The sequence below is a fragment of the Belonocnema kinseyi genome, chromosome 5 (assembly GCF_010883055.1).
Source record: "Belonocnema kinseyi isolate 2016_QV_RU_SX_M_011 chromosome 5, B_treatae_v1, whole genome shotgun sequence".
In the NCBI taxonomy this organism is placed as follows: domain Eukaryota; kingdom Metazoa; phylum Arthropoda; class Insecta; order Hymenoptera; family Cynipidae; genus Belonocnema; species Belonocnema kinseyi.
Window position 1 is genome coordinate 25,556,886 of NC_046661.1, and position 9,593 is coordinate 25,566,478.

The following is a 9,593-nucleotide window of genomic DNA, read 5'->3' on the forward strand; positions in this document are numbered from 1 at the left end:
AGTATCTAATGATTGCAAAGTTCAAGTTCATCACGCTAGCAAATATCTAGTATCCAACATCTCACTATCGTAGTTGCGAAGTATTAGCGAAAATTCTACAAAGTCAATTGATTAACCCATTAAAACTCTAAGGCAAAAAAAAATCATTCAAATTTCAATTTTAAACACTGATAATTGTACACAATTTCCAGGCGCATCGTTCTTATTCTTCTACAAGAATTCTTAGGTTTTTCAGTTTTTTTAAATCAGTTTATCCTACGCTTCTAAAACTCCTCTGAACTTTAAATTCTTTTTTAATCGCATCAATTCTACTCAATATTTATTGAATTTATTCAATTATTCGCACTTTTAAAAAATTCGTAATGTTATCGAATTAAAAAATGTTGATTTTAAAACCTTTTACACTCTTTTTTGAAATTTTAGGAAATTGTTTGATGTGTTTAAAAATCTTCTTTAATTTTCTTTTAAAGCACATTTTTCAAAATAAAAAATCATTTAAAATATTCACAAGATAATTAGGATAATAATAATTTTTTTCTAATCTTGTCAGGTCTTCTAATCTTTAAAAATCATTCAAATTTATCCTGATTTTTTTTTTTATTTTGCAAAATTAAAAAAAAAATAACCTTTAAAATTTTTCAGATACTTTGACAATTTTTGACGTATTTTTGAATGTTTTGAAATGCTTTAAAATAATCTCCTAAATATAATTTCTCGAAATAAAAAATTATTTTAATTATTTCTAGGAACCTTAACTCATTTTTTTGATTTTCGTGAAAACTTAAAAAATTCTTGATAAATCTTTAAAACTTATAATTATATTTTAATCCTTTCAAAATTTCTGAATAGCTCTTAAACTTACTCAAATTTGAAAGTAGATTTTCAAACGAGCATATAATTTAAAAATTGTGTAACAAAATTGCACAAGAAGGCCTTATAAGAATTATGTTTCTTAATTCAAGATCTGAAGAAATTGACTCATAATCTTTTAAATTTTTCCCAGAAATTTTAAGAAAAATAGTTTTACCTTCTTGAAATCTTTCGGAATTCCTTTAAATTTTCTAAAGTTTATGTTTGAATTCTTTAAACATCTAAGTTTCTAACAGACTTTAAGTTTAAAATTCGATTTGAATGTCTTCAATTCTTGTTGATATTTCTTGCATTTAGTCGATTTTGATCTATTTATTAATATCTTAACAAATGGAAACATTTTGCTTTAAAATCTTCTGAAGTCTTCTTTTAAATTTTAGGAAATCCTCTCACATCTTTAAAAAACTTTTTTAATATTCTCATAAAGTACGTTTTTTTTAATAAAAAGTCATTAAAAATTTTCCTATCAATCTTGAAAAAGTTCTGTTTCTAATCTTGTCGGACTTCTAATCATTAAAAACTATTTAAATTTTTCCTGATTTTCTCTAAAATTCGGCTAAATGAAGAAGATTGCCTTAAAATCCTCAGATTATTTATTGACCATTTGAAACATAATTTAAAATGTATTGGAATTTTTTAAAATCAATTTTTCAAAATAAAAAATTGTATTAATTATTCGTAGAAACCTAGAAGAATTTTTTTCATTTTCGTGAAACCTTAAAAAATTCTTCAACAAATCTTTACAAATTTTAATTATTTTCTAATCGTTTAAAAATTCCCGAATATCTCTGAAACTTACGCAAATTTGGAAGCACATTTTTTAAACCAAAATAAATTGAAAAAAATCTGCCCGCTTCGCAGGCACATTCTCATCACGCGCTGCGCGCGCAGCTCGCAAGTTTGAGCTCGCCTACGGCGCGCGACGGTCCCATCTCGCGCTTCGCGCTCGGATATTTATTCTTTGCATTTGGAATGCTTGAAAAAAACTTTATCAGAAAGATCTCTTTTAGATGGCAGTATTTATATGCAACTTTATATTCTGAATTGTCTACTTAATTATGTATAGTCAAAGATTAAGTTTCTCAAAGCTCTGTAGGCGTTGACGTACATATTTTCATCGTGACACTCGCGCTCGATTTCCGACAGACATTTGTAAACAGGTTTTTGTTGAATTTTTTTCTCGTTACTTTCCTCGTTTTTACACATATTTTTTTTTCAACATTATTTTTCACGAATAAAACAAAAGGTACGTGTCCTACCAAGAAGTGATTCTTAACGAAATTGTAGATCTTTTTTGGGATAACAATTTTTGTTGATTCATATTTTTTTGTATCCTGCATAGTTTATCTAAAAAATGGAATGTTTTATTTTTCATTATTTTTTTGTGCAATCAAAATTTTAATTTTTGATTTTTGAAAAAATCCAAAAATTTGTCATGATAATCTTGTAGGTCTTTTTAAAAAAAATGTTTTTCTTTTCCCGACTTTTTTTCATATCATCCGTTTTTTGGCTTGAAATGCTTATTTTCGGTTGATTTAAAAATTTTGAAAACGCTATATCTTTGAGAATTTTCTTTTTATCGAAAAAAGTCATTAGGATAAATTATTTTTTCTTATTAATACTATACATATCCATACATAGAATTTTCCAATTCAGACAAAAGTGGTGTAAAAAATTTTCAAAATGCTCTCACTTCTTGAATTTTTATCAAGAATGGCTGGTTAACGAATTTGTCCTTTCTTTTAGGACCTGAAAAAAGTGTGCCAAAGATGGATTTGATTCGTTCATTTTTTCGATTGTTATCGTGTTTACGGACGGACGGCCGGACGGACAGACAGACGTCATCGTGAAAACCTGATTTTCGGATTCAGGGTGTCTCGAAAGGTGGAGATCCGTTAAAAAACTGTGATGTCAAATTTTCGATAATTCTAATACTTTCTCAATCATAAATGATGAGAATGTAAAAAGTTATTTAACAAAACGTATGCCGATGGGTACCCGGATACCCGTGTGGCAACACAAGGGTTAAGTGAACTATTGAGTATAAAATAAAAATTCTTATTTTTTGCTGGTAAAAAACAAATCTTCTTAGTTAAAAATGCAATTTTTTGTTAGAAATTAATCTGTTGTAGTTTAGGATTCAAGTGTTTTGTTAAAAATTTGGTTAAGTTGGTTAAATTTATTTTATTTTTAATTAAAATTTATTTTCTTCAAATATCAAATATTATATTTTCCGTTAAAAATAAATCTTTTTAGGTTACAAGTTCAGCTCCTTGGTTAATTCAACATTTTAGTAAAAAAAAATGTGGGTATATTTTAGAAATTAATTTTTTTAACTGAAATTTTAACTATTTTGTTGAAAATAGAATTAATTGGTTGTAAATCAACTTTTTTGTTAAATATAAATATTCTCGAGTTTTTTATTTTTATTTAAAAGCTCTTTTGTTGAAATATCAACTACAAAATTTTACATTGAAAGTGAATCTTTTCAGGTTACAAATTTAACTCTTTGGCTAATGCAGGATCGTTATCAAAAATTTTTTCTTATATATTGAAAATTTTTTTCTGTGACTTAAAATTTAACTATTTTATGGAAAAAATCATCTTTTTAGTTTAAAAAAATGCGACAATTTTGTATAAAACTCAACTACGCGTCCAATCAAAAAGTGATTTTTAAAAAATGTGTCATGATTAAAGCAAATACTACGCAACTCATAAAAAAAATGATTCATAAAAATTTGTAATTTTTTTTATGAGTTGCATAGTATTTGCTTTAATCATGAGAAAATTTTTAATAAATCACTTTTTGATTGGATGCGTAGTTGAATTTTATACAAAATTGTGGCATTTTTTTAAACCAAAAAAAAGATTTTTTTCTATAAAATAGTTCAACGTTAAGTCACAGAAAAAAATTTTCAATATATAAAAAAAAATTGTTGATTACGATGCTGCATTAACCGAAGAGTTAAATTTGTAACTTAAAAAGATTCACTTTCAATGTAAAATTTTGTAATTGATATTTCAACAAACCAGATTTGAAATAAATAAAAACTCGAGAATATTTATGTATAAAAAAAGTTGATATACAACCAATCAATTCTATTTTCAACAAAATAGTTAAAATTTCAGTTAAAAGAATTAATTTCCAAAATATACCCCAATTTTTGGTTAAAAAGCTTTTGTTGGATTTTTTTTCGTAGCTTGTGTTGTTTGTCCAAACATTTAATTGTTTATTATTTTTGTTTTTTATGAATAAAACTAAAACTCCGTATCCTATCAAAAAGTGAGTAATAATAAGTTTGTAATTTTTTTTTGGGAGCACAATTTTGATTCACGCATCTTTATTCATGTGTATCATACATAGTTTGAGCACAATGTTATTTTTTTATTGTTCCTTATTTTTTGTGCAATAAAAATTTCAATTTTCGATTGTTCAATTATATTCAAAAAGTTGTTTTGAAAATGCTGCAGGCCTTTCAAAAAGCAACGTTTTTCTTCTCTCTACTTTTTTCAAACCGTGCGCTGTTTGGTTAAAATTTTTAATTATTGATTGATTTCTTAAGTTTTGTGAATGCTATAACTCAGATAATTTTTTATCGTAAAAAAGCTTCAGGTGTACTACCAACAGTCATACATAGCTCTGACTTTTTCAACTACTAAATGGCTTTTTAACGAATTCGTTCTTTCTTCTATTACCAATAAAAATTGTGCAAAAGTTGGATTTGATCCGTTCATTTTTTTTGAGATTTCTTTGCGTTGTATATTGGCTTAAGATATTAATTTTCGATGTTCCGCATAATACTTTCGAGAAATATAAAGAAAATGACTAGTCCTATTGAAAAATGGTTAAGTGAAAATTTGTAGGATTTTTCAAAATCTAATATTGAACAATTTTGCGAACAATTTTTGTCTATCAATTCGTTTTCGTACCTTTCATCGATTTCCACAAATTTTTCATTTTTATTTTTAATGTCATTTTTATGATTAAAACCAAAACTACGCGTCTTATCAAAAAGTAATTCATAACAAATTTTTAGATATGTTTTAGGCGTACAATTTTAGTTGAATAACTTTTGTTCTTAACTTGAGGGGTTTTCCACAAATTTTTTATTTATTTGATTTTTTCATATCTTGCGTTGTTTGAGTTAAAACTTTGAATTTTGGTTTTTTTACAAAATTTTGAAAATGCTATAACTCTGAGGATTTTCTTTTAATCAAAAAAAGTCATTGGAATAAATTGTTTATCCATTTTAATACTATAAATGTGCGTATATAGAATTTTCAAATTCAGAAAAAAGTGGTCTCAAAAATTTTCTTAATGCGCTCACTTTTTGAATTTTCATCAAAAATGGCTGGTTAACGAACTCATCCTTTCTTTTAGGACCTTTAAAAAGTGTGCCAAAGATGGGTTTCATCCGTTCATTTTTTCGAGAGTTATGGTGTTTACGGACGGCCGGACAGATGGACGGACAGGCAGACAGACATACGTCATCGTAAAAACCTTATTTTCGGATTCAGGTGGTCTCGAAACGTGGAGATCCGTTGAAAACTGTGATGTCAAATTTCCGACAATTCTAATACTTTCTCAATCACATAAATGATGAGAATGTGAAAAAGTGAAAAAATATTGCGCAAGTAGGCTTGATTAGAATTAATTTCCTTATTTGTTTCTAAAATTATAGAAGATACCAAAATTGCCTGAACTTTCATTCTCTTGACACCCTGTCAAATTCAGTTTACTTAAAAACTCCAAATAGCCAGTTAGCTACCGAAAACGAATCGTGAAGTCGGGGGGGGGGGGGCTAGGGCACACCGACACGCTACGTTTGAATATGTCATTCCCAGATGGGTGAGTGGTGGAGGCCGAAAAATCCCACGTTCTGGAGACACTGCTACGACGTAAGCCACACGGCTAACCTAACAGTTGGGAAGCGGAATAAATCTCGACTATAAACTTGAAGTACGAGTACGTCACGGCCGTGCAAAAAATATCTGGGGCCCGTTTCAGCAAAATTTTTTATTGTAACATTTAATTGATGAGCCGGTTTTTAAATTGATGAGAAGTAAATAAAAACATTGGATGCTTTTTTATTTAAAATTTTCTAATCTTGAAACCCTCAATTATTTAATTTTTAATATTTTACATGTTTACATCGTCTACCTTTTTTAAATCTTTTCGATGTAAAATATTCAAACCATTAAAATTGAGCATTAAAAACCTGGAAATTAAGTTTATATAAAATCTCTGAAATTGAATAAGGTTAAAATTTCAGGAATTAAATCCAATACACAAGCTAACACGCTTTACATGATTTATTAATTATATTGAATGAAACTTATGTATATGAAAATATGAATAACACACATAACTTGAGAAAATTTTGAATATCTCTTCTTGGAATAAATCTTTATTCAAGATTTGCAATCAAAGATGCTTTAATTTTTAATATGTGGAATTTTATTATGTATTTTTGAATGTTTTTTTACATAATTTAATTTAAAATATTCACAGTTAAACACTCTACAATATTAAAAATGTATAAGTAAAAATGCTGGATAATTTTGAAGATCTAAATTCAAGTTTTCAACTCTACATCTTCCATATTGAAGAAATTTTTATTGTGTACCATCAGAATTGAAACTGTTTTAAAGGTGAAACTTGTATAATTTTCAACGTTTAATTTGAAAAATTAAAAACTTTTCAATTTTAAAGATGTATAAATAAAAATGCTTAAATTTGAATGATTTTTAAGATAATAAGTCAAGTTTTAAATTTTAATTCTTCCAAATTAAATAAGTACCAATTTTCAAAATATAAAAAATTCAATTAATTTGTTTGAGTAGTTTTTCCTAATAATTAATTAAATTGATTAATTTTTCAACTAAAATCTTGATTTTACAATTTGAATTCTAAATCGAAGGATTGGTTAGATTCATTGAACTTCGCCGATACTACATTTACTGTAAGATTTTATAGAAATATATTTTATTCTCTTGAATACAAAATTTATAATTCTTGAGTATTTGTCAAAAATTTAATTTTGAAAAATCATTTTGATCCGATTTTAAGGGAATTATTGTCATTGCATGCTTTAAAGTTTGCTTGACTATGCATTTGCAAACATTACTTAACAAGCATGAAAATTTATCCAATTTTTCCTGAATGTGTGACAGAATAGTTTCAATAATTACACCACGTGCATTAATGATTACTTTTGAAAATCTTTACTGTACATTTAGAAAATTCAATCTGCGTTATTAAATTTTACTGAACTGACATTTATTCTTTAACATTTCGCAAGGCTAAAATTATTACAACAATGTCACACATTCACAAAAACAAAAATAATTAGATTTAAATCCAATTATTTTTATTTCAAATAAAAGATTTTACAAATTTTAAGAATTTCAGATTCTGTTAAAGTTTTTTTATCTGAAATAAACATTTTTATACAAAATTATTAGTTTTTAAAGAAGATTCATAATTTTTTAACAATTTTAAGTTAAGTTGCAATTTGACATTAAGAATAAAATATTTACATTTTCTCGACAAACTTAGGTAATGTTGTTGCGTTTCAGCTGAAATTGGTATTTCTAAATAAAGTAATTAGATTTAAACCCGATCATTATTATTTCAAAACATAGAATTGACAAATTTGAACAATTTTGGATTTTGCTAAATTTTTTCATTGGAAATACAAATTTTTATACAAAGTTATTAGTTTTTAAAGAAGATTTATAATTTTTAAACAATTTTAAGTGAAGTTCGCGTGTGACATTGAATACGAAATATTTACAATTTTTCAACAAATGTGGATTATAATGGTGTGTTTCCCCCGAAAATTGGCATTTTTAAACAAAAATAATTATATTTAAATTTAATGATTTTTATTTTCAATAATAGAATTTACGAATTTGAATCAGTTTGGATTCTGTTAATGTTTCTCATCGGAAATGAACATTTGAATTAAAAAATTATTAGTAATTAAGGAAGATTTATAATTTTTTAACAATTTTAACTTAAGTTGGCGTTTGACATTGAGAATAAAGTATTTACAATTTCTCGACAAATTTAGGTAATGTTGTTGCGTTTCACCTGAAATTGGTATTTCTAAATACCAATAATTAGATTTAAATCCGATCATTTTTATTTTAAAAAATAGTATTTAGAAATTTGGCCAATTTTGGATTTTGCTAATTTTTTCATCGGAAATACAAATTTTTATACAAAACTATTAGTTTTTAAAAAAGATTCAAAATTTTTTAACAATTATAAGTTATATTGGCCGTTGACCTTGAATATTATATATTTACAATTTTCAAATAATTTAAGGTTATGGTAATAAATATTTCTATGACAAAATGATTAGTTTTTAAGAAATTTTAACAATTTAACAATTTTAAGTTATTTGGTGTTTGACATGAAAAATTTATATTTTTAAAGAAACATCATTATTAATTATTAAATTGAAAAAATGCTTTTTTTTAATTTTAGGTTAAACTAGCGGATGTTAATATATATTTCAAAGAATATTTATATTTTATAAGCAAATTAAAGTTATTTTAACTTTTGTACATATATTATCAAGAATAATTGCTGAAATTGATAAGCATCAGAAAATCTTTTTGCAAGAAATCGATTAACTTTGAATCATATGAGTGCAGATTTGAAAAGCCATGATAAAACCGATTTTTTAATATTATTTTTTACTTATTATTTAAACAATAATTGATAATTTCTTAATGAAAGCTTCTAAAAAAATATTAAAAATATAACTTATTAAACGATTTCGTACAATTTAATTAAAAAAGTCAAATTGTACAATTTCTAAATTGAAACCCTGGAAATTCAAAAATTATATTTTGAATTGAAGAATCACGAAATTCAATCATTTCAGATTGAAAATTTAGAAAATAGGACAATGTCAGTACTTTAAAAATTTAATATTTTAAAACTAGGTCATTTTAAATTAAGGGGGATTGCAATTGTAATATTTATAATTAAAACCATTCAAAATTAAATAAATAAAAACTGCGAACTTTTGAACTTGAACAATTTTAAATTTAAAGCGATTAAGATTTGACAATCTAATATTTAAAATTAATATAAATAGTTCAAAGTCAAATCTTTTAAATTTTGGAATTTTAAATTGTTATCACATGATTATTTATTTCATTTTATCATAGTTTAATATCAAAGCTGATTAGACAAATGTTTCTAAAATTAAAGAAGGAATTGAATTATACTGAATAAAACTTTCAAACTAAATAATGATTTTAAATGGGAAGCATTAAAAATGAAACCATTTCTACGACAGAACCTTCAAACTTAAACGAAGGCGAACATCATTTAAAACTGAACAAATTTATAGTCACCAAAAATTATGATACTGAAACGTTTATGTAATCAAACACTTTAAAACATAAATTATTTAAAATAAATTAAAACTAATTAAAAAACTAATTATATTTAAATTCCTAATTATACTTTCGAAAATTTAATGAACTTGTAAATTCAAGACACTAAAATTGTAACCGTTTAAAATTACCAAAAGAATTCGTTTTCTGAGGTATTAATTTCATTTGCATCAAATTCCAAAATTCCATCAAATTCATTTCCATCTGTTTTTATTTTCAACCTATGTATTAAAACTAAAACAGGAAAATTTAAGATATTACATTAAAAACTAAAACAACGTATACGCAACAAGATTGCTGCAATA